At 45.3% G+C, this 24,830-nt stretch overlaps 1 protein-coding gene across 4 annotated transcripts in view; it reads right to left on the reverse strand.

The window, feature by feature from the left end:
• The window catches only part of LOC308584461 (uncharacterized protein), an 81,865-nt gene extending 57,885 nt beyond the window's left edge, over positions 1 to 23,980 (reverse strand). For all 4 annotated transcript variants that reach the window (XR_014006806.1, XM_081189271.1, XM_081189270.1 and 1 more), the window contains exon 1: positions 23,639 to 23,980. The gene's annotated coding sequence lies outside the window, so the exon portion shown is untranslated. The remainder of the gene's footprint in view (positions 1 to 23,638) is intronic.
• Positions 23,981 to 24,830: the final 850 nt, after the last annotated feature.

Raw genomic sequence — 24,830 nt, forward strand, 5'->3', positions numbered from 1 at the left:
ATGGGCAATGACAAGAATTTCCTGCACATCAAATTTGGGAGGCAAAATTGTTATAAGAACCTGGCTGGAGTTGTTTTTTTGCTCTAACCTCACATACGGCAGATTTCACAGTGTGCTGTCTAAAGCAAGCCGATTCCACAAAAGCCAAACAAGCTGCACAGGAAACCCAAGTATTTCCATAAGTAAAACCATTCAGCCAAAACAGCTCTGAATCAAAAGTTCCATCAACACAGCTAGCTACCCTGTTTTGAGCGCAATGATATTGTTATTTCAGTAGTTTTCTTCTTCCCCTTGGAAATCCCATCCTGGTCCACTTGCCCAACAAATGTGCATGAGTACAGCTGGGGGGCAGGGAGGGGACAAAAACGATAGGAGGCCATATCCACTTTGCTAAATGAAAATTATACAGCGAGAGCTTGGTTCTACAGCCACTCCAGATTTGGGATGAGGTTTGTTGAACATCGAAAGTGCTCCTTAGCCGTTTTTCCTCAATGAGATAATGCTGGTAAAGCAGATTATCTTTTCTAGCCTTCTGCCACTGTGGTTTTTGTGCCCCTGTTTAAAACCCAGAGTAAGAACAATTCAACAGTCAAAAATTCTTCCATTCATCTCATGTGTTGTCTGCAACTACCCTTGACAGCTCCACCCAATCCTTCCTTCCTTCCTTGTTGATTGAATATATATAACACCCTATACCACAAATCAGGTGTTGAGTTTGTACTTTTCAGGTTGGTTTGAGTTGCACATAAATCCCCAGCTATTTTTAAACCCATCTTTAGTGGAAGGGGCAGGGTGCAGGGGATACAGGCAAAAATTAGATTTTCACAGTCGCACTACACGTGTCCTTGCACTTCTTATGTTGTTTCATCTTTCCTGGCAAAATGCTTAATCAAAATGACAAAAACTCGGTTGGAAATTAGGGAAGCTAAAAGGCTGGACTGGATGAATCCCAAGCCAGAATTAAGATTGCCGGAAGAAATATCAACAACCTCAGATATGCAGATGACACAACTTTGAAAACAGAAAGTGAGGAGGAATTAAAGAACCTCTTAATGAGGGTGAAAGAGGAGAGCACAAAATATGGTCTGAAGCTCAACATAAAAAAATATAAGATCATGGCCACTGGTCCCATCACCTCCTGGCAAATAGAAGGGGAAGAAATGGAGACAGTGAGAGATTTTACTTTCTTGGGCTCCATGATCACTGCAGGTGGTGACAGCAGTCACAAAATTAAAAGACGCCTGCTTCTTGGGAGAAAAGCAATGATAAACCTAAACAGCATCTTAAAAATCAGAGACATCACCTTGACGACAAAGGTCCGTATAGTTAAAGCTATGGTTTTCCCAGTAGTGATGTATGGAAGTGAGAGCTGGACCATAAAGAAGGCTGATCGCCAAAGAATTGATGCTTTTGAATTATGGTGCTGGAGGAAACTCTTGAGAGTCCCATGGACTGCAAAAAGATCAAACCTATCTATTCTGAAGGAAATCAGCCCTGAGTGCTCACTGGAAGGACAGGTCCTGAAGCTGAGGCTCCAATACTTTGGCCACCTCATGAGAAGACTCCCTGGAAAAGACCCTGATGTTGGGAAAGATTGAGGGCCCAAGGAGAAGGGGACGACAGAGGACGAGATGGTTGGACAATGTTCTTGAGTTTGACCAAACTGTGAGAGGCAGTGGAAGACAGGAGTGCCTGGCATGCTCTGGTCCATGGGGTCATGAAGGTTCGGACACGACTAAACAACAACAACTCTAAAACATCCAGAGGGCACCAGGTTGGGGAAGGCTAGACCAGATTCTTGTGCATTTGAACTGCTGGAAAAAAAATATGACGTGGCTGCAAATGTGGCTGTAGGTGGATGTTCTGATTCCTGAACTACAGTGACCTAGATAGACTTTTGCTCCTTCCAACTCTTTGCTTCTCTGTAACATGCTTTATGACAAGTTTTTGTGAACTCTGACTATGTTGCTTAAATTAGAGTAAGGCCAATTGTGTTGGCAGGAGACGAGGATGCCCCCTCCCTTTCCCTTCTAGGTGGCTTCTTCAAGAAGATCTGCAGAGGTTGTTTACCATTAAGAATAATGTAGCATATTAACACTTCCGGGAAAACAAAAAAATAATAATTGCATCCCTTTTCAAAAATGATAATAGAGCAGCAAAGTTTTTTAGTTGCTCACTGAGAGTTCTCTTCCCAGTGTGACAAATTAGTCCTTTGCCTTTGACTATCTTCCATTTAAATTAAACACAAGATAAAACACAATGAGAGGCATGGAGTGGTTTGTTTTGCAGAAAAATAAATACATCCAAATGGGGAGCCCGAGACCAGGAGCAAAAGGTCATAGGATACATTTAGCACTTTTGATATTGCTGCATAGCCATCCAGCTGGGATGGCTACATGACATGCGATGCTTGATTGCTTTTGTACAGTGGTAGCTCCTGCCTATTACTTTCCAAATTAAAATCTGTTGCTTTTGGTAGCGAGACTGTAGCACCCTGCTTGTGGTTAACGCTTAGCTGGAATGAAATATTCAACGCAGCAACAGAGAAATTAAAATAATAATTTATTTGTCAGACAAATAAATGAGAGGCACAGTGGTATATGGTTACCAAGCTCTGGCCTGGCCTCCTGCCATTATGGCCAGCCCTTATATTTCCTTAATCCACCCCCCTTTGCTCCTCCTGTGGCTGCCTCTGTTCAATCAGCCTGCTTGAATTTCCTATTGGCTGATTGCTATAACCAATTTTAAGATACACTCATATCCTCCTGTCCTTATATGGAACACAAAGAGCTATATATTGTTACATCTATAAATGACAAATAAGTAGTAATATATCTTACATGTGTCTCAACAAGGAATCTTAATTACCAGCTCACCTCTTGCCTTCCTTGCCCTATTGCCTTCTAAAACAAATGGTTAATCTTAAATTTTTATCTTAAACATATGTCAAGGATCTTGAGTTTCACATCAACATTGAAAGATCTCCTTCATTTGAAGGTTTCCAAACAAATGTCTGACAACTAATATATCAGGATAGCTCGGATGGCGTCTCCTTGTCTAGGAGGAAAACACTGTCAAGGTTCTCTAAAAACAGCTGGCCTGCCTGGCATGAAACTTTTGAAAATCTAAGCCCATTTAATTTAGGAACCTGATCAAGATATAAGCCAATATATGCCTTGATTAAAAATGCAGTCTATATTCAGATGCCACATTCCCCCCTTTCAAGCTCAAGGACCTTGGTACCAAGTGTCCTTGATAGCTTGATCTGCATTATATTCCTGAGTTAAAGCTCTGTATAGGGCCATGATATGAGGTAGAGTTTCATTCGAAATCATCTTGCTAATTGTACTTCTAAAACATGAAATGATACATGGCATCATACATAAAACCATTACCACTACTGTCAAGAAAAACAAGCAAGACAATAGTATCCCTTTGAGTCCTGTGACATTAGGTAACCATCCCATATCCCATCCTTCCCATGTTTGTACTGGGACATGTGCTATATTCTCCATCTTTGTGGCCAACACACGGATTGCCTCACCATTATCAGAAATGTTAAAGCAACAGGCATTCCCTGTCAAGTTCATGACTCCACATAGGCCTCCCTGCTTGGCAAGTACATAATCCATTCCCATTTTCAGCTGCAAAATGCGGCTCTACTTTCATCCAACTGTTGTGCAATAAGTCTCAAACTCTGGGCCGTTACATTGGTTACAAGTTCCACTACTGCTTGCAATCAAATTATTCTGTTTAGATTATAAATAGGATCCCGTGCCCCTTGTATAAGCTCACCAGGATTCCAGGAGGCAGGATCATAATAGGCTATAATGCGCTCTGGTGGCCAATCATCAGTACCGCTCCAACTTTGGGTACTTCCTCCTGCTATATGAGAAATATCAGCGTTTCTTCGTGTTCGCTTAGCTGAACTAGTGGGCATAATCCACATTGGTGGTAATACCCATCCCAGGAAACAAGTCCCACTCCATTTGGAAGGGAGTTTCTTGTATGCCCATTCTCCACATATCCACCACAACCATCGGGTCTGAGGGTTTTGGTATGTGGAGTGCATAAGGCGAAATATCAAAAGAGGTAGAGAGTTCACAGTGCAGTATGTTAGATTGCCTTTCTCTGTCACAGTTATGTTCCATACCACTTTCCATGCATGAATAAAAGGGGTTGCACAGGGCAAGGTATTCCGAGTTCGATAGGTAATACCGTTTGCCCAGGTATGACTATTCTTAATATAATCCCAAGTATAGTGACAATGAGAAGAGCCTATCATGGTAGAATCAGCTGCATCTGATGATTTATGTACACAGAATTCCCCTTGTACAGGTATAACTCGTAATGTTTAGTTGAGTTCCATCCGGGGAAATTCTGTACTTCTGTTTGGTGTGGCATTTCGCTTACCATACCAATGGCATTTAATGGTATCGGTAATAAGGGCATACCTCCCTCTGAATCATCTGGCCCAAGAGAGCAAACAAGGCAATTAGTCCTATTTGCAACATTGGCTTACCATTTCAGCTAAACCTACCCACATATTGTGGTCATAGCGGAATCCATATTTAGCAAATTTGGTCAGATTCAAGGACCCTTCCCCTTCCCAAGGGATCAGGATTAATAATAAAATCATGTTGATGTCTAGCATATGCATTCCTTCCACAAAAGATTACCTTATTGTGATAGCATATAAATATTAGTCCCAATATAATTCCCCCAGTGACAGAAATGGGGAACCACCAAGACCAAAACATATATCCCAAGGATCCCCAATGTGTAATATCCCTGATAATTGTTCCACAAGGGGGCAGTCAATCAATTGTATAAGAGAATCTTCCCTTTCACAGTCGCTGGTTCAGACGCTCCTCAAGCTTCAGGCGTGCGCAGGTCAGCCAGCTTCCAGGTGGTGGCTGCAGCAGGCCGGTCGTCTAATGTTGCCTGTGACCTAGCCCGTTCCCCGTAGGGCTAGATACAGGGGTTTTTGGAGAGAGTCAGTTTAAGAGGATTAGAGGGGTCACCTTTGCACGTCCAACTGCCTTCGGACTTCTTCAAACGGGAGTGATGAATCCAGGGGGGTCACCTCAGCTACCTTCACCGCTGTTGGAGTAGAGAGCAAGACGGTGTAAGGTCCACGCCACTTAGGTGCAAGTGGATCACGTTTCCACTCTTTCACCCATATGCTATGCCAGCCTGAAGCTGATGAATCGGCACGGCAATGCTGCACGGCGTGCGCTCGAGGGCCCACCTGTTAAGATAAAAAAAAAACAAACAAACACGGGAGAGAGACAAAAACACGGGAGAGAGATTGCACTTGTCCCTGTGTCGCATGGTCTCCTATTTGTTGGAGGTCAGTTGGAATATCCTGAACAAAGGAGGGCGGCCTCCCATACAGGAGCTCAAAAGGTGACAACTTAAGTCTTTTTGTGGGTGTGCACCGAACACGAAACAGTGTTATGGGTAACACGTCTACCCTCCTGAGACTTTAGACATATTAGTGGGCTTCTGGCATGCCCTGCAGATACCTTGCACAAGCGTCTGGCGGTAGGTGGTAAGCCTGGCCAGGTGAATTGCATTATTTGGATCCCAATTAGGATCTTCCAAGGGAAAGTTGTCCTGGAGATGACGGTCAATATTATAAATATTTCCCACTCTGGCCTGCTCACGCAAATATATCTGTGCCTTTTCAATTATGTCTCTCCTTTCCTCAGTGGTGAACAGAGTATTCAGGAGCTGGCGGCAATCTGTCTAAGTAGGACTATGCGTATTTACTATTGAAGTCACCAAGTCCATCATAGCCTGAGGTTTTTCTGCGGAAGATGGGGTGTTTTCCAATTCATCAGATCCGTAGTTGTGAATGGAATGTACTGGAGGATCGAAGTTCGAGGTGGCCGTGGTCTGGGTTGCCCATTAACCAGCACAGGCTCCTCAAGTGCATCAAATACTCTTCTGAGAGGGGCTACTACGTGATCTTTCTCTTCGCTTTGCTCTAGGGGCCTCAAATCATAGGGGATGGTATCTGTCCCAAGGCGTTCTTTTAGCAGCCTTATACGCCTGGCTGTATTGCTTGCTGACCGATTAAGGTCTCCCTGTAACTTCTGTAATAATTCTCTAGGACTTGGATGTACAGGGGTTTGGGGTAGGCAATCAGTTGTTCCACTAAAGGAGACTGTAGATGGAGTTCTACTGGGACTCACAGGTGGAATAACCACTTCTGCTTGGGCTTCATTATAGAACTCCAATGCCTCCTGAAGATATTTATCATAATCTATCAAGGAATCAAGTTCTGTGACTCCACCCCCATTATTCATTCCACTTTCTTGCCTTGGGGTTACAACTGGTGGAGTGTTTGGATTTATTTGGCAAGATTCCTTTCCTAGCTTTGGCTTTTACAGCCAATAATTTGCATCGTTGGACTTTGCATTCCCTTATCCATGGAGGATTTTTATTTAATGTGCTCAGCCAAGAATCTATATGTGAAAATTGTTCTGGGCACCCTCCAGTCTCTTTGGCGATGTTAGACCAAAGTTTGCTTACTAAATTTATATCAAAGGTTCCTCGAGATGGCCATTCAGTATTTTGCTTCGGCCACTCTAATTCACATAACGTTCTCAGGCGCTCTGGCGTCATTTTGACTCCATATGCCCCTGAGAAGGCTTTCTTAAAATTATTTAACATACATTCAAAAGGTGTACTTCCCCCCTTTGAACCCCCAACTCCCATTGTATGGCCCTGTGAAGTATCCACTCAGTCACTCACACACACACCTTACTGGGAAACGAAGTAGTACTCACTCCACACTTAGGTCAGCTACACATTGTACTTTCTCACACATGCAATGCGCCAGATACTTCACCACACACTACCTCCCATTCTTCCCTTTTCCCCCACCAGACCACCATCTGATATACCCAGCCACCTAGCGTACTCAGTTCCCCTTTACTGAGACGCAGAAGTTTGATCAGGACTTCTCTTCCTCCCAATTAATTGGAGGGCCAAAACCCCTTAGTGCACTTACCCTTAGCTGGTTCCCTGTTTATTTCTCTGGTCCCCCCCGGTCCGTCGCCGTCGGTGGGCAGGGTATCAGACAGACGAGACTGCTGCGTTCCCCTGGAAAAAATTTTCCCAGTGCGCGCTTGGGTAGGCAATCAGTTGTCTTCTCTCTTGTACCCCGCCCAGTGAGGCGAAGGAGCTGCGTTCCAGCAGACCACTGATCCGAGTCGCAGGCACCATAAAATGTAGCACCCTGCTTGTGGTTAACGCTTAGCTGGAATGAAATATTCAACGCAGCAACAGAGAAATTAAAATAATAATTTATTTGTCAGACAAATAAATGAGAGGCACAGTGGTATATGGTTACCAAGCTCTGGCCTGGCCTCCTGCCATTATGGCCAGCCCTTATATTTCCTTAATCCACCCCCCTTTGCTCCTCCTGTGGCTGCCTCTGTTCAATCAGCCTGCTTGAATTTCCTATTGGCTGATTGCTATAACCAATTTTAAGATACACTCATATCCTCCTGTCCTTATATGGAACACAAAGAGCTATATATTGTTACATCTATAAATGACAAATAAGTAGTAATATATCTTACATGTGTCTCAACAAGGAATCTTAATTACCAGCTCACCTCTTGCCTTCCTTGCCCTATTGCCTTCTAAAACAAATGGTTAATCTTAAATTTTTATCTTAAACATATGTCAAGGATCTTGAGTTTCACATCAACATTGAAAGATCTCCTTCATTTGAAGGTTTCCAAACAAATGTCTGACAACTAATATATCAGGATAGCTCGGATGGCGTCTCCTTGTCTAGGAGGAAAACACTGTCAAGGTTCTCTAAAAACAGCTGGCCTGCCTGGCATGAAACTTTTGAAAATCTAAGCCCATTTAATTTAGGAACCTGATCAAGATATAAGCCAATATATGCCTTGATTAAAAATGCAGTCTATATTCAGATGCCACAAGACCAAATCCGAATTCTGCTTCAACATAAACACTTGGGACAAATAGCCTCTCAACTAGCAATGTCAAGTTTCACTGGCCCTTTTCAATCCATTTCTAAGATCAAGTAACCTATTCATTTCAATAATTGCAGCTGTTCTGCTCATTACTCAATTATGCCAAATCTCTGTGGAGTCTTTGTTGTGATTTGTTTGTGGGGTGGTTATATGACAATGAGCATTCATCGTGGGTTGCTTGTGGGGTGTTTATATGTCTTTTCCTTAGTCGTTTGTCTAGGCCACACTTCTCAGGGCATTTTCTCACCTAATTGCAGAAAGCTGCTGTTATTGTTTAAGTAGCTTTGTTGCATTGAGCAGTGGCGTAGCGTGGGTTGCCAGCACCCAGGGCAAGGCAAGTAATTTGCTCCCCCTAACCCGGTAGGGGCAGAGAGCTGTGAGTGCGAGCGCCCCCCCCCCGATGTTGCGCTCGGTGCGGCCGGCCCCCCCTGCACCCCCCACGCTACGCCACTGGGTGACAGAACAATTGTATGCACTTTTAATTGCACAAATATTGGGCTCCAGTGTGCACTTGAATCCCTCCTGCAAAACAGTGACCATCTGCAGGTGAACTTAGTCCTTTGCTTGTTTTTCAGAGCACAAGCTCCCAGAATTTGGGTGAAGGGTAGCAATAGCAACATGTATCTTATATAGACATCACTAGTTCAACTGGCTTAATCGCCACTTCCTCACCCTAAGCTGTCCTGGGAGTTGTAGTTCTAGGAAAAGGAAGGGGAAAGCCGTAGATCATTAGCAGAGAATTCTCAGCACCCTTGCCAGACAACAATCCCCAGGATTGTTTTCCCTGGTCCCCTGCTAGCAGTGTTCACTCACTTGCAACCAGATCCTCTACATATTTAACCATAAGCAACTTCCACTGATTTCAACGGGACTTGCTCTCAACTATCAGTACTGTCCACCCCGAACAGATAAAATGACTTGGGGAGGCAGGCAGTTGGAATACCCAGTGATTTGTACATAATGCCGAACCATGGAAGACAGGCTCAAAAGTCCTCCGTAGGGATTTGACTAAGTTCACATTTAAAGGCAGACTTTTCAAAAATTGCATTTTCCAAAACAATTCACAAACCAAAGCACAGCCAACCTTCAAAATTTGCACATCTCTGAATTTTGCAATGCAGTTCTCAAGCCAAGTAACGCTTACCAAAAAAAAATGCATGTAAGAGGGCAAAGTGTGCATAACAGTGCATTTCTCATAAATGGGGAAATTGCTTTGCCTAAAGAAATTTGCACTGACATTTTTTTCTAAAAGACAACACCCAAATATTGCTGCAGAAATGTGGAGCATGGAATTTGTGATGAGGAAAATGAGAAACAGAATGAAATGAAACTGACAGATTTGCCTATTCCTGTTCCTCCAACTGCCTAATCCTCAATCCCAGGGTTCTTCCCCTATGGAGAGAGACAAATATAGGCAAGAATAATGGCAGAGACTCTTGGTAGCTGAGATAAAGCCTCAAGCCTTGATACATGACCTGAGGAAAGATTTCTGATATATTCACAACCATTGATTCTGCAAAAACAGCAAACTACTGGTCACTGAAGAAAACTTTTGATTACACAAACAATAGGATTTGGGATGGATCTCCAACTTCATCTGCATCTCATAGCCTTGTCCTAAAGTCTGAGTCACCCTGACCCTATCCTTGTTGGAAGGCCGTGTAGGCATTTAATATTATAAATCAGGCGTAGGCAAACTTGACCCTCCAGATGTTTTGGGACTACAACTCCCATCATCCCCGACCACTGGTCCTGTTAGCTAGGGATGATGGGAGTTGTAGTCCCAAAACATCTGGAGGGCCGAGTTTGCCTATGCCTGCTATAAATACATGGCAAAGGAGCATATATCCAGCTCCACCCCTGCAGGCTAGCCTAGATTTAGCAGGCAAATCCTGGTTTCCTCTGCTAAGCATGTAACTGAACAAAGCCAGCCAGGCAAAATAGATCCTCATTCAACTGTCTCCTTCTGCTGCATTGAAGTGGTGCTAATGAGTGCAGTGATAATGTCTGAGATCACAAACATGCTATTAAGCAGTGACTGGAAACACTGTCTAAAGAAGCATGCCAAAGTGAGCCTTCTCCCGTGATCAAAGAGTGGGATTTTAACTCCCACATAATACATTCTTACACCTGCCTCCTAGCATTTCAGGTGAGCAAACACTGACAGTACAATGTAGGGTTTTCTCCGTGGAAAACATGTACTAGCAATACCACAAGCTACAAAAATGGGTGCATGATCAATGACTGTAATGATTCCTGTAACGACTCCAGTGTATCAGGGGAAACATTGCGATTCCATATTCAAGACAGCTCGGAACATTGGATATTGTAATATGAATGCCGTCAGAAACAGTAGCAACTTTATTAAACATTTGTGAATGCCCAAAGGCTCTGACTACTTCATTTGTTTAGCACAAGTGGTGTGCTAGGTGCTGAACCCAAAGGGCTTTCAAGTAATGGATAAGAAAAGGAGAAAGATAGGGGAAAGCCAGGGACTGATTCAGAATAGTGTTAATTCAAGATGCCAGTAAAGTTCACCTGCCAAGCGTCCTTCAAGGAAACCCTTTGGAGAACCACAGACACAACCAGATCTACTTCTTAGTGTGCATTCATGATGAGTTGTGCTCATATTGTGGCTGCTATTGAGGCAGCCACAGACAATACCCCTTCACATCTGTTTGCACTTGCAAAAGTTTTGGGGCAGTCACACTGCTTCATTTCCAGTCAGTGCACATCCCATAACTTGCTGCTGTCTCACACAGGCATACACACACACACACACACACACACACACACACACACACACACACAGAGCACACACAGTAGCAGTCCCAAAGTCGCAGTGGGGTTTAAATTGAGAAAGCAGGGCGAAAGCGTACAGCCGCGCAGGGGAAAATTCTAAGAAATAAAGCAGGCACACAACAACTGAATGGGGGGAGCGCGCAGTCAATAACTCACGCAAAACTTCCCTGATGAAAGAGCCTCCTTTCTTCCAAGTAAAATCCACGTGGTCGCTTCCTCGCTGCTGAGCTCGCGGAGGAGATGCAAGGAAAGGTCCTGATTCGCGACGGGAAGGCGGAAAATGAGGCAGAATGGCTGGCGCAGCAGAAACATAAACTGCAATCCACGCCCACTCCAAGCCGCCCGGTTGGGCACTTACCTGTGGGCGTGGTGCGCCAGCCAGGTGAGTGGGTGATGCAGAAATCGCGTCCCGCCCAGAACACCTCCCCTCTTGGAGGGAGGAGAGGCTAACCACAAATGTGCTGCTTAATCTCATGTTCTGATCAATATCCATTTCAAAACGACAAATAACTTTCTGCTGGGGTAAATACAAACACAACTACTCTGTTTGCACTTTAGTAAAGTACCTGATCCATGATCGGATGAAATAATATTCCTTAAATGTGAAATGTGGACCACTTATAAACACCATCTCCAACTCCTTGAAAGATTCCATCAATGGTGTCTTTTTTACACATCACTTGGGAAGACAAGTAAACTAATGCCAGTGTACTAGAAAAAGCAAAGATCACTAGTGTCGAAGCAATGATTCTTCAACATCAACTTCGTTGGACTGGTCATGTTGTTTGGATGCCTGATTATTGTCTTCCAAAGCAACTACTCTATTCCGAACTTTAAAATAGTTAGCGTAATACTGGTGGTCAACAAAAGAGGTTCAAAGACTCTCTCAAGGCAAATCTTTAAAAATGTAGTATAAACACCGACAACTGGGAAACACTAGTTTGCGAGCACTCCAATTGGAGAACAGCTTGTACCAAAGGTGTCATGGGCTTTGAAGACCCTCAAACTCAGGATGAAAGGGAGAAACGTGCTAAGAGGCAGACATGCTTGGCAAACCCTCACCACGATCAACTCCTGCCCGGAAACCTATGGCTCCACTGTAGAAGGATGTGTGGATCCAGAATTGGCCTCCACAGTCACTTACGGACTCACTTTTAAAACCGTGTTTATGGAAGACAATCTTACTCGGCTACGAGTGATCGCCAAAGAAAAACAACATGTTCACATGAAATAATATTCCTTAAACTGGCGAAAGTGGTTATCAACGCATGTACAAGAAGCTCTATATGGTATAGTTTGAAAAAAGAGACAAAAGTTATGATAAAAGTTAAGTTATCTTATTTGAGATAAATAACCAGCCGAATTCTCGGGGTCACTGTTCAGGGATTATTTTATACAGTTGTGACCTTGGGGAAGTAAAGGAGATCTGAAGAAATTTGTGAATGACACTGAGTTAGGAACCACAGTAAATGGGGAGAAGAATTGCTCCGTTACGCAGAATAAATTGCATGACCTTATAAAACGGAATGATAGAAATATAATGAAATTCAATAGTACATAGTATAAGGTCATGCACACAGGGATAAATAATCAACATTTTTGTTATCACCTGGGGACTCATCAGTCAGCCACTGTTGACTTCATTCACACGAGGGAAAACAAAATTCTGCATGTGGGGACAACTTTGCAGTCGGGATGAGAACTGCTCTGCATTTCTGACAGTGGTAGGACCAGTGTCTAGTGACAGATATGTGGCTGGTGTGTGTGTGTCATAGCTGTCAACTTACAGATTTGAAAATAAGGGATCAGCAGCCAAAATAATGGATTTTAGTCAACCAGCTGAAATACGAAGTTAAAAGGGACCAGTTAATTTTGGAGAGCAGCGCCGGTTTTTAGCCCTTCGTTTTCAGAGGTTGCTGCTCAAGACACCAGCTGATGAAACACTGCAATTAAATACAGTGGTACCCCGCAAGACGAACGCCTAGCGAGACGAAAAACTCGCAAGACGAATTTCCCTATGGGCTTGCTTCGCAAAACGAAGCTTGCCCCGGGGACAGCGGGTCTTCTCTTTTGAAGCAAGGGGCTGGGGGGAGATAGCGATCGGGGGCAGCGGGAAGCGAAGCGCTTCTTCCCCGCTTCCCCCGGACGTCTTTTGCAGCAAGGGGCTGCAGGGAGATCGCTATCTCCCCCCAGCCCCTTGCTTCAGAAGAGGTTCGGGGGCAGCGGGAAGCGAAGCGCTTCTTCCCCGCTTCCCCCGGACGTCTTTTGCAGCAAGGGGCTGCAGGGAGATCGCTATCTCCCCCCAGCCCCTTGCTTCAGAAGAGGTTCGGGGGCAGCGGGAAGCGAAGCGCTTCGCTTCCCCGCTTCCCCCGGACGTCTTTTGCAGCAAGGGGCTGCAGGGAGATCGCTATCTCCCCCCAGCCCCTTGCTTCAGAAGAGGTTCGGGGGCAGCGGGAAGCGAAGCGCTTCTTCCCCGCTTCCCCCGGACGTCTTTTGCAGCAAGGGGCTGCAGGGAGATCGCTATCTCCCCCCAGCCCCTTGCTTCAGAAGAGGTTCGGGGGCAGCGGGAAGCGAAGCGCTTCGCTTCCCCGCTTCCCCCGGACGTCTTTTGCAGCAAGGGGCTGCGGGGAGATCGCTTCTCCCGGTGCGCCGAAGCCGGGCGGGGGGCAGGGGACACCTCCCGCCGCCGCGGGGACACCTTTTGAAGGCAGGCGGGGGGGAGCAAAGTCTTTCGCCCCCCGCCCGCCTTCAGAAGAGGTCCAGGACCTCTTCTGAAGGCTGGCGGGGGGCAAAAGTCTTTGTCCCCCCTGCCTGCCTTCCCAGGGGCTTTTAAATCGCCCCGGACAGTGGAGAAGTCCTCCGCTGTCCGGGGCGATTTTAAAATGCCGCCCGCCAGCATTTTAAGATCGCCCGGACAGCGGAGAAGTCCTCCGCTGTCCCGGGGTTTTTTAAAATGCTGGGGGTGGGAAGAAAAGCCCTTGTCCCCCCCCCCCAGCCTTCAGAAGACGTCCGGGGGCAGACTGTCCCCGGACCTGGTCTGAAGGCGGTTTCCCTAGGAACGCATTAATTGATTTTCAATGCATTCCTATGGGAAACCGTGCATCGCAAGACGAAAAAACCGCAAGACGAAGAGATTTGCGGAACGAATTAATTTCGTCTTGCGAGGCACCACTGTAACTACAAGCAGCAACCACTTTTCGCGCAAAAGGAAGTCCAAGTTACGAAGATGCTGCTGCAGTTCTGTATCTTTTCTCTCGTGCTCCATTTGCAGCTGTCAGTTCCATCAGCCAGGGCGGGGGGGGGGAAATAGCGCCCAAAGTAAACCCGCAGATCAGACCATCTATAAATCTATGGGACTTGCAGTCCTTCCTCCTCTTTCCCCCTCTATGGTTAGCCCTTGGAACACCTGCCCGCGCCTCCGCCTCCTCTCTCTGAACTGCTTTCTCTATGGTTGCCCTCGCTCTCCTCTCAAGGCTCCTCAGCAATTCATAGGCTGCGCCAGGCTGCCCATCTCATCTGGGGCCTTCGGCGGCGCAGCCGCAGTACAGCCTAGCGAGAGCAGCGGCAGCGGGGAGGCCCCAGTTCGGTGGCCGCGAGGAGGATGGCGGTGGAAGGGCCCGAGGCTCCCGCCAGTCCCGGCGGGGAAGGGCTCCTGGGGGCCGAGGCTGGTGAGAGGAGGCCAGAGGGGGGCGGGCCGGGCAGCCAAGCAACACAGTTGGAGCCTCCCTCCTCCCTGGCCAGCAGGGAGGGAGGGAGGGAGAGGAGCTGCTTCCTTTGAAACCCGGGAAATTTAAGGGATATCATCAATAAGGGACAGCAGCGGGACACGGCGCTGGGATAAGGGAGTTTCCCACCAAATAAGGGACGGTTGACAGCTATAGTGTGTGTGTGCGTGTGTGTGCGTGCGCGCACGCACGCACAATGTGTTCCAAATTGTGCAAACAAGCTTATCTCAGCAACCTCAGGGCACATTCTACCAAGCATAACAATGAGTCATGTGTAGTAAAGATAACGTGGAATTTCCATCTCTTGGTCACACTTTCTGGGCGAGCTCCTGCCCATCAAATTGGTTGGGAGCAGAACAGCCATTAGGAAATTCCAATGGCTTTCCATGGGAAAGAAGGCAGCGTTACGAAGATGGTCCAAGCTGCCACCTGAAGGAGGGAGCGGAAAGTGAAGAAGGCCTGTTGTGTGCCATTTTCAATGAGGCCAGATGGGCGGTAGAACCAAACTCCTTTCTACCCCCACCATTGTGCCACTGCCAGTCCCACCAATGCTTTACCCGTTCCACCACTGCACCATTGCCCTCACTGCTGCCATGGGTGCGGCCACGGGTGAGGGGGAAGTGGCAGGGTCAGTGGGAATGTGGGAACAATGGTGGCACGGGAGGACGAGATAGATCTGCAGGGCAGGTGGGGCTGTGTGAGAGGGGTATTTTCCCTGCAGCGGCAAAACATCTCAGGCCGGATCTGGGACAGACATGAACAGGGATAGGGATGCCTTGGGGAAGTAAAGGAGATTTGAAAAATAGGGGAGGGGAGGAACAAAAACCAGAAAAATAAGAAATCAAGATAACAAACTTTTTTTATAAAAGAATGGAAATGGCTTGCTGAATATTTACAAACAAATTGTAAACAGGCAAGAACATTGGCAGGATTATTGTAACAACCTGCAGTTTCCTAAGAGTATAATATTTAAAGTAGATGAATAAATGAACAAATTAAGTTAACCTGGATATGCAGAAAATATTAAAAATAAATTTAAGGAACCACAGAAAGACGGGGAAGGAAGACAAGTTTTTAAATGTTAAAATGACTATAAAATTATTGAAATGAAAAACCTGAAAATCATAAATAGTTTTAAAAAATGGATAGGGAAGCCTGAGGTGTCTGTTTTCAGGCCAGGTTCAGAAATGGACTTTGGTAGTGCATAAAAGCCTGCCTTAAAGGAGAGGCAAGCTTTCAAAAATACTGGATTCCTCCCCGACCCCCAGCTCATATCAAAATACAGGCCACAGAAGGATTTGTTGTTTCTCCCCTCTCTTCTGCGTCAGTCCTTTCCTTTTCCTAACCCCAAACACATCCCTTTCTTTAACCTTCAGGTGCCAGCGGCTGTGAGAATATTTGTGGACCACATGGGGAAAAGAGAGGAGGAAGATTTTCCCTTTCTTTCCTCGGCCTCCTTTGTCTGATGCACAGTGTGAAACGCATCTCTCATCATTTCCAGTGTCCTGGCATGTTATCAGTGGGCTGAGCTTTCAACCCAAGTCTAAGCAGGTGTGTTCAGAAGTAAGTTCTACTGAATTTACTCCCTCTCAAGGGTGATATTTAGTGTTAGACTGCATACACACCATGCATTTGAAGCACGCACGCGTGCGCACACCCCAAGAATCCTTGGGAACTGTAGTTTGCTTTGGGTTTGTTTCTTGGATTCTGATATTTACTGTGAGTAGTAAATAACAGTTTCTTGCAGCTATCATCCTACTCAGAAGAGATCCATTTGTTTAAATGGGTCTACTCAAAATATGACTTAGTTGGATATCACCCTAAGTGTGCTTTGCACTGCAGACTCAATTCCAAATAAGCATGCTTACAACTCGTTTCATGCCTGCAAAATTTGTGTAATTTGTATATTTGCATAAGTCACAGTAACATCCATCTGAATCTCTCTCTCTCTCTCTCTCTCTCTCTCTCTCTCTCTCTCTCTGTGTGTGTGTGTGTGTGTGTGTGTGTAAATTACCTTTTCAGGACATGAAATTGCATCAGAGTGCTTCTCCGGGGTTTTGGAGCATATCTCCATTTTGTTCTAATCTGTGTGGTAACTCACATCCAGTTTAGCCCCTAAAATAGCACTTTAGAGTGAACTTGCTGGATCCTAGGGATGGATGGGGATTAGACTCAGTTCACTTTTAACATTCAAAGTTTTAAAAATGAATATATTTGTGAAAATAACATGCAAAATTGCACCACATTACTGGAAACTGCCTTGCAAAAAATGTACATATTAGGAAAAAAATGCATGCAAAACTCTGTATTTGTGAAGAAATACACACCCAAATGCTTGTGTATTTTCACGAGACCTCTTTTTAAAAAAAAAGCAAACTGATGTGGAAATGTGAACAACTGATATTTTTTCCAAGAATGGAAAATTTAGAAACTGAAACAGACAGATTTACCCATCCCTAATCCTAGCATAAGGCTGCTGCTCTCTATTAGAAATTTCTCATGCCAATGTCAGAAAGGTATTGATGCAGTCCTTTGAGAAAGTGTTATAGCTTAAATAGCATTTATAGTTTGGATTTGATATCCCGCCTTTCACTCCCCTTCAGGAGTCTCAAAGCGGCTAACAATCTCCTTTCCCTTCCTCCCCCACAACAAACACTCTGTGAGGTGAGTGGGGCTGAGAGACTTCAAAGAAGTGTGGCTGGCCCAAGGTCACCCAGCAGCTGCATGTGGAGGAGCGGGGAAGCGAACCCGGTTCCCCAGATTATGAGACTACCGCTCTTAACCACTACACCACACTGGCTCTCAATTCAGCTCAATATTACGAATTGTCTCAGTAAGTGAAAGAAACCTGCTTGCATCTGGTGTGCTTGTACGCATGCAGACTATGACCTGTAGGTTTGTTTTTTCTCTTTCAACCACAGAAACATGAAAATTCAGTTGCCTGCCCCAAACACACACAACCAGGAACAACAGGGTCAACAGTCATAGGTAAGGCTTATAAGAAAGAACCAAGAGAACTGACTGACCCACAGAGTATAGAATCTCACCCAACAAAAGGCTGATTTGCTTGGTCAGGTAATCTGGGTACAGAGGTAGATTGAGGGCAGGAGAGCTGCAACTATGACCTAGTGAACTGAGCAGAAAGGAAGGTGAGAAGCAAGGGGTGTTGTGGTCTGGCTGGCTGCAGAGGGCAGACTGGGAGGGGGTGCCGGAAGCTGAAGAGGTAGCAGGGTTTAGTGAGAAGTAAGAGGCTGGGGCAGAGAGCAGTCCTGAATCGGAGGCAGGAGAGGAGTGGGGGCCAGGAGACAGAAATGAGGCAGGCTGTTGAAGAATCCAGGGAGTCTCCCCTTCTTGCTGCGACCTGCTCCCCTCCTCTCTGGTCTCCCAGAACATGCAGAGAAATGTAGAGGGTGAAGCAACAAGAGACAAGACAATGGAGCCTTAGGCTACTGGGGAAGGAGCCTTAGAGAATGGTGGGAAGGCAGGGACCTTGTCTTTCCAACTGTTTCACTGGGGCAAGACCTACTGGGAAGAGTTGCTGTGACCACTAGGCCTGTGCTGTCTGGGTTAACTTTGAATAAAGTTAACTTCACTGACACCGGTGTTTTTTTTATTGCTGACCTACTCCTGTGAAATTTGAAAGACCAAAGCCTGCCCTTGCTGCGTATGTCATTCACTGCAACCAACAGGCATTTCATAGAGTGCATACAATTAATACAAAATATCCTCTGGACCTCTACCTGCAAAGCAGCTGGCCCTGTTGCAGCTGACATAAAGGCTTGGTGCACTCTAACCCTCCAGGTATAAACTATACAAGTGAAGAGCTAACGGGCCACGACTGCTGCCCCTACCCATCACACCCCTATACCCTACAGTCTCCCTTGATGTCCACTCATTGAGAAGAACTTTGGTAAGTGAGCCCATTTGGATACAGTGGGATATTCATAAGCTCTCCTTCCTGGCATTGCACTCAAATGTACGGACATTATGGGAGCCAGTGGACAGTCTCCAGCTGTCCTCTCCACAAGTTGGCTATCTACACGGACAGAGGGAGGCCTCTTCTGAATACAGTGGTACCTCGGGTTACATACGCTTCAGGTTACATACACTTCAGGTTACAGACTCCACTAACCCAGAAATAGTACCTCAGATTAAGAACTTTGCTTCAGGGTGCGAACAGAAATCGTGCTCCAGCGGCGCAGAGGCAGGCTCCATTAGCTAAAGTGGTGCTTCAGGGTAAGAACAGTTTCAGGTTAAGAACGGACCTCCGGAACGAATTGAGTTCTTAACCCGAGGTACCACTGTATTTTCACAGCAGTCAATGAGAGTTTCATCAGGAGTGAAAAGTAGCCTTAAGGAACTTCCACAAGTTCACTTACAAACTGCCGAATGCTAGCCACATATGCTCAGAATCTCATTTGGCATTCCTAGCTGGAGAAGAGCTACTCTGGGGAATGGCACTTGGTTCCTAACACAGCTGAGCAGTATTCTGGGTAAATTTGTATGCTGCACCAAGCAATTATGAATGTAATGCTGATAACATCCCCTACCCGGAAATACAGTCGCTTTGTAGGAGATGTTGTTTCGCTCCCAGCCAGCCGGTTCTATGCACTCCAGCAAGTCCTACCATTTCAAACTCTGTTGTCTGAAGCACCTTCAGTTTGGAGGGCAGCTCTAATTAATGAGTCAGGGTTTATTGGCTGTGATAAGCAGCTCAATGGGAAGGTCAAACGCAGACGGCGGTCTTTGTGAAATATTTCTCGAAATGGCAACCATCTACTAATTCCTGGCCCGCACCTGCCGTTTCCTAATAGAAATGCTTCAGGCTCCCATCAAGAATGCTGGGTAGTTTGGGAGAGCGAATGTAATTTAGCTTATCTCATGCAGGGCAATAAAGCATTTTGGTAGCACTGGCATGTGCATTTTATCATGGTCAATAAAGCTGAAGGTCACACCACTAAAAAAAAAATTGGGGACTTCTCCCTTCAGAAAATGGCAGTAAATATTTGGCAGCAGCTTTTGATGAGGAATGTGCTAAAAACAGTTCGATATGGGAAAGGGGGCATTGTTCTACTTTCTCCCAGGTGCAGAAGGTTTAATAGATATGATTGATTTTTGGCTTTTGGAACCAGATCTTGAACCACTTAATAATCCAGATCAGTGGACTGGGCTGTGGTTTCTTTGTGGAAATAGAAACTCACTCTAGCATGTTCTTGAACAAAATCTGAGCATGAACACTGCAGAGCCTAGTAGGGCCCACCCTGGGTTTTTGTGGGTTCATGGCAGACGTACTTGCACTGCAAGCCTCGTTCTTAGAAGACACCAACAGGTCAAAGGAAACAGGAAAGGGAAATGGAGATGGGAAATTAGAAGGATTCAGCTCTGCACCACAAGGAGCATATAACATGGAAAAGAGCAATGAACATTAGTATATTTCTGTTGGGAATAAGAAAATGTTTCTGGCAGTAAAAATAGAATAACAGTGGCAATGTAGCTACCATATTTTCCGCTCTATAAGACGCACCAGACCACAAGGCGCACCTAGTTTTTGGAGGAGGAAAACAAGAAAAAAAATTCTGAATCCCAGAAGCCAGAACAGCAAGAGGGATCGCTGTGCAGCGAAAGAAGGGATTGCTGTGCAGCTGCACAGCCTGCATTAGCTCCATAAGACGCACATACACTTCCCCTTACTTTTTAGGAGGAAAAAAGTGAGCCTTGTAGAGCAAAAAATATGGTATTTGCTGGCCTTCCGTGACATCCAAAATCAGCTGCCTGAGTCAGCCACCTCATAACTAGCTCTGCCATTTTGATAGGCCATGATCTAGTTCTCTTCAGATATTAGACCAACTCCCATCAGCTCCAGCTAGCATAGGCAACGGTCAGGAATTATGGGAGTTGCATTCCAACACGGCTGGCCCAGAGGGGAAAGGGGACCATGTAATATCTCTGCACAGTGCCAAACTTGTAGGACAGAAGCTCACTAGGCCGTCTAGCTTCCCAAAACCAGCTACAATATTGTTTATGGAATAACAAATGCTGTGTTGGCAAACTCATTCATTCCAGATGGAAACCAGGATCAGTCATCAGCTCTGGATAAATCCTCAGCTGAAGCAGAGTGCACTGGAGGGATTCGAGGTTTGTCTGGGGGTAAAGGAGGACCTTTAAGAAGCATGTGTGAAGGGTCAAAGTTGGGGGCACATATTGAAGCGTGTCAGGGTGCCTCACACACACACACACAAAATACTACAGACAAGTCTCTGCTAAAAGTAAAACCAATGTTTCCAAGCTTCTCATATAAGGAAAATGCTAGGGTGCAAGGGGAGGTGGGAGGTAGGGCAAACACCAGGGATGAGGTGGGGTGGGGGAGATTTGCTATGAGGGGATGATTCTGCCCTGACTTTCCAGTATCAGAATTTTGGACGTAGAGGCGATCTAATTCAATCCCTTTTAGTTCTCCACCCGCCTCCCCAAAAGTAAACTTTGAAGAAGATTGCAAAAACATAGTGGACTGATTTATCTGCAGTTTGGCAGGTTTCTTACCTAGGGGCGCCTCTCTAATGTGTGCTGTTTTTAGCCAAATTGTCCACAATACATCATGAGAGATGAAGCGATTCCCATTTTTGATCCATCCTCAAACTGCAAAGTCTGCCCTTGCAGAATATCCACATGGCTACCTTCTGAACTTTGGCAGAATTCATCCTCTCACGTATGGCCCACAAACTTCATTTGATTATGTAAAAAAAGTAAAAACTATTATAGATGTTTCCTTTACAAAAAAACCAAAACAAAACCTAGTAGTGGCACCTGCCCTCTGGAATGCCCTCCCATCAGATGTCAAGGAAATAAAAAACTATCTGACGTTTAGAAGACATCTAAAGGCAACTCTTTAGTGGGAAATTTTTAATGTCTAATGTTTTACCATTTTTTTATGTGCGGTAAGCCACCCAGAGTGGCTGGGGAAACCCAGCCAGATCGGTGGGGTATAAATAATAAATAGTAATAACAACAACAACAACAACAACAACTTAAAAGCCCCTGAACCTATTGCCCTGTAATTAGGCAGACTTAACTGATTTGGCGGAGGGACGCGGGTGGCGCTGTGGGTAAAACCTCAGCGAATAGGGCTTGCCGATCACATGGTCGGCGGTTCGAATCCCCACGGCGGGGTGAGCTCCCGTCTTTCAGTCCCAGCTCCTGCCCACCTAGCAGTTCGAAAGCACCCTTAAGTGCAAGTAGCTAAATAGGGACCGCTTTATAGCGGAAGGTAAACGGCGTTTCCGTGTGCTGCACTGGTGCTGGCTCACCAGAGCAGCTTCGTCACGCTGGCCACATGACCCGGAAGTGTCCTCGGACAGCGCTGGCCCCCGGCCTCTTAAGTGAGATGGGCGCGCAACCCCAGAGTCTGTCACGACTGGCCCATACGGGCAGGGGTACCTTTACCTTTACCTGATTTGGCGGGAGTGGGGGGTGGGTAGTGTGTTTGCAAATTTCATCCCATCCAAGGGAAAAGTGTAATAGCTATTTTTAAATTTTCCAGCGATTTAAAGTTGTTTTCCGAAGTGTTGAATCAGGAGCTGAACCAAATCTTGTGGTGGATGCACACCCCGAACGGCAACACAAAGCTCAGTACCACGCTGCCTCAAAATATTTTGGGAGGCAGCGTCTTTAGAGCCACTCTGTAGAAGACCGAAATCCCTATAAAGATTCACAGAGCTCTACTCTGAACAGCAGACAGCAGCTGAAGACAACGCAGGAGAGGGAAGCAGGCGCATCTGAAACGGCAGATGGAATCTAACCCACAGTTGGAGTTGAGTCAATTTTGCAACAGGGGCATACGTAAAAATATATTTTCAAGCACCACCACCACAAAACTATGCTCTTGAGAAGACCTAATCAAGCAAAGCTGCAATTATTTTAATCATTTCCCTCACTGCCGCCATACCCATCCTGAGAGTATACTCCTGTTTACAGCTCTGCCTCGGCTTCAAATTCCAAATAATGTTTTGCTATGTTCTGTTTTGACAACTCGAGTTTGGGCAAGACAAGCAAACTGGTAGGTTTAGGGAGAGTAGCTTTGGGGATTATACTTTTCTATCCCACGCTGACTTTTCTTGTCAGCCAAGGTGTATCATGGCACACAGAGAAGCGGTCACCTGAATACAGATTAAGCTTGCCACCACAAAACGCTTCAAGATGGCTGTTTCTCAAGGTGCCATTGTAGTAACTTGACTTCCAGCCTTGTGATAGAGTACTCAGGCAGAAAATACTCATTTTATCTGTACAGGCAGGTAAACGCCGATAACATTTTGAAAACTAAGGTGATTGGACCACACACAGGAAAAACAAGGATATAGTTTGAGTGTCTCACTTGTAGTCTTACAAATCATTTAATGTGTCAACACGAATTGAAGTTATTAATATTGCAGTTGTTGTATAGTGGGATTATTACTATGACTGAGATGTAATTGAAATTAGCAAGATTTTGGAACACAGAAATAAAGAAAATCATCAAACCATCAATTCTAGCACACGGGGAGCCACCTAAATTATATAATTTGTTATTTGAACGATTGGTATTAGTAATTGTATTATAAATGGGTATTGTTATAATGAGGCTATTATTGGAATGGAATTTAAAACTAAGAACAATTATTATCAAAGAAAAGAAAACCAAGGGGATCGCATGACTCATTCCACAGTCCCTGTGTGGTGAGATCAGTGCCTCGCTGCCATTTTAGAGTCCAGTAAGGAGCAGCAAGATTACCTGCCAAGCTTGAAGCACTGCTTTCGTATATATCAAATATTAAATTGCAAATAAAACAAAACAAGAGTATATTTTTAGAGCATTTGTCATGGCTTTTTAAAAAATACACCTTACAATTATTACAGGCAGCGAACATTTTACCGGTGTTCGATTGACGTGCGATTGGGCACACATTTGTCACTGCAAAGCATGTAAGCCATACGATATTTAAAATGTGCCTTTCCAGTGAGTCCCAATATGTTCCCTTTTAGAAGCTATTTCCAAGCTTTCCCACTTCCCTAGCACAGAGTCCACATTTTTGATAAGTCATAAAATGGCTTACTTACAAAACTCTCTGATTAATAGGCTTTTCCATGCAGGAGTCAGCAAAGGTGCGCAGGAAGTTGCAACTGTTGCTTAGTCACAAAAGTTTCTAAACTCTTAGGGCAGAAAAATGCTATTTTCAGACTCCATTCTGGTCTGAAATGAAAGAATGCTGCTTAAAGCCAAGCTCAGAGCTCCTTACCTATTGATATCCACAAGGAGGGAGGGAAGAAGGGAGAACAAAGATTTGGTGACCCATTTCCTCCCAAGATGAGAGGAAGTGACATAGGCAGGACAGCTAACTCTATGGTTTTAACCTCTTCATGCACTAATTAGATCTAAGCACGCTAGGATTATATATGAGGTGGGGCACTGCAATTGGGGGTAGAAAGGTTGGGTTCAATTTGGTTTGTTTTTTTCTCTGAGATGGAAAATAATACTGGGGCTTTATAATGCTCACCTCTAGCAGATATGGGGTGAAGATGGAGTGAGGGGAGAGAGACTTTGTGCTGGCCACCAAGCCTTGGCTTTTCCCCACTGCCTTGCCCCACCCTCCAGCTCAGCAGAAGCAGCTGGGAAAGGAGAAGAGGAGTTATAGGTTATATATATAATTTTATGAGTTGAGTGTCTTTGTTTTTACACAGTTTTGCTTGCACTGTGGTGTTTTATGCATTGCAGCTTGCTGTTATTTTTATTGATTGTAGTTTAGTAATTATGATTGTACTTGTACTTGTTAAGCGTGAATTTGTTTCATTTTAACTTGCTAATATATTACATGCTGATAATTGCACTGTGTACTACTCTATTCAAATGGATTGCTGAATATTATTTTATTTGACAGAAGTAGTTTAAAGTCGGGTTTTTATGATGACTTTTGTATTTGGTCAGATTGTGTTACAAAGGTGTATGATCTTTGTCAGGGAACTGCCATCGGCTCAGGGGCGAGAGGGGAAAGCCGGATGGATTACAGAGAGCCCCCAAAGATCGTGGGAAGCAGCACCTCCTCAGCGGAGGAGAGTAGCCACACCTCCAGCGGAGAGGAGATGCCGGGCTCGGAGGAGGCGAGGCGGTGCCAGGACAACTTGCCTGAGCAAAGCAGGGAGGAGAGAGGTCCTCCGTTACCCACGCCCTCCTTGCGCAGTAGGCTTCCGCGCAGAGAGGGGAAGCGCAGACTGGGCGTCAAGAAACTACTCTGCTGGGGAAGGTTAAAGGACT

Source organism: Podarcis bocagei, assembly GCF_964188305.1.
Source record: "Podarcis bocagei genome assembly, chromosome: 3".
NCBI lineage: Eukaryota > Metazoa > Chordata > Lepidosauria > Squamata > Lacertidae > Podarcis > Podarcis bocagei.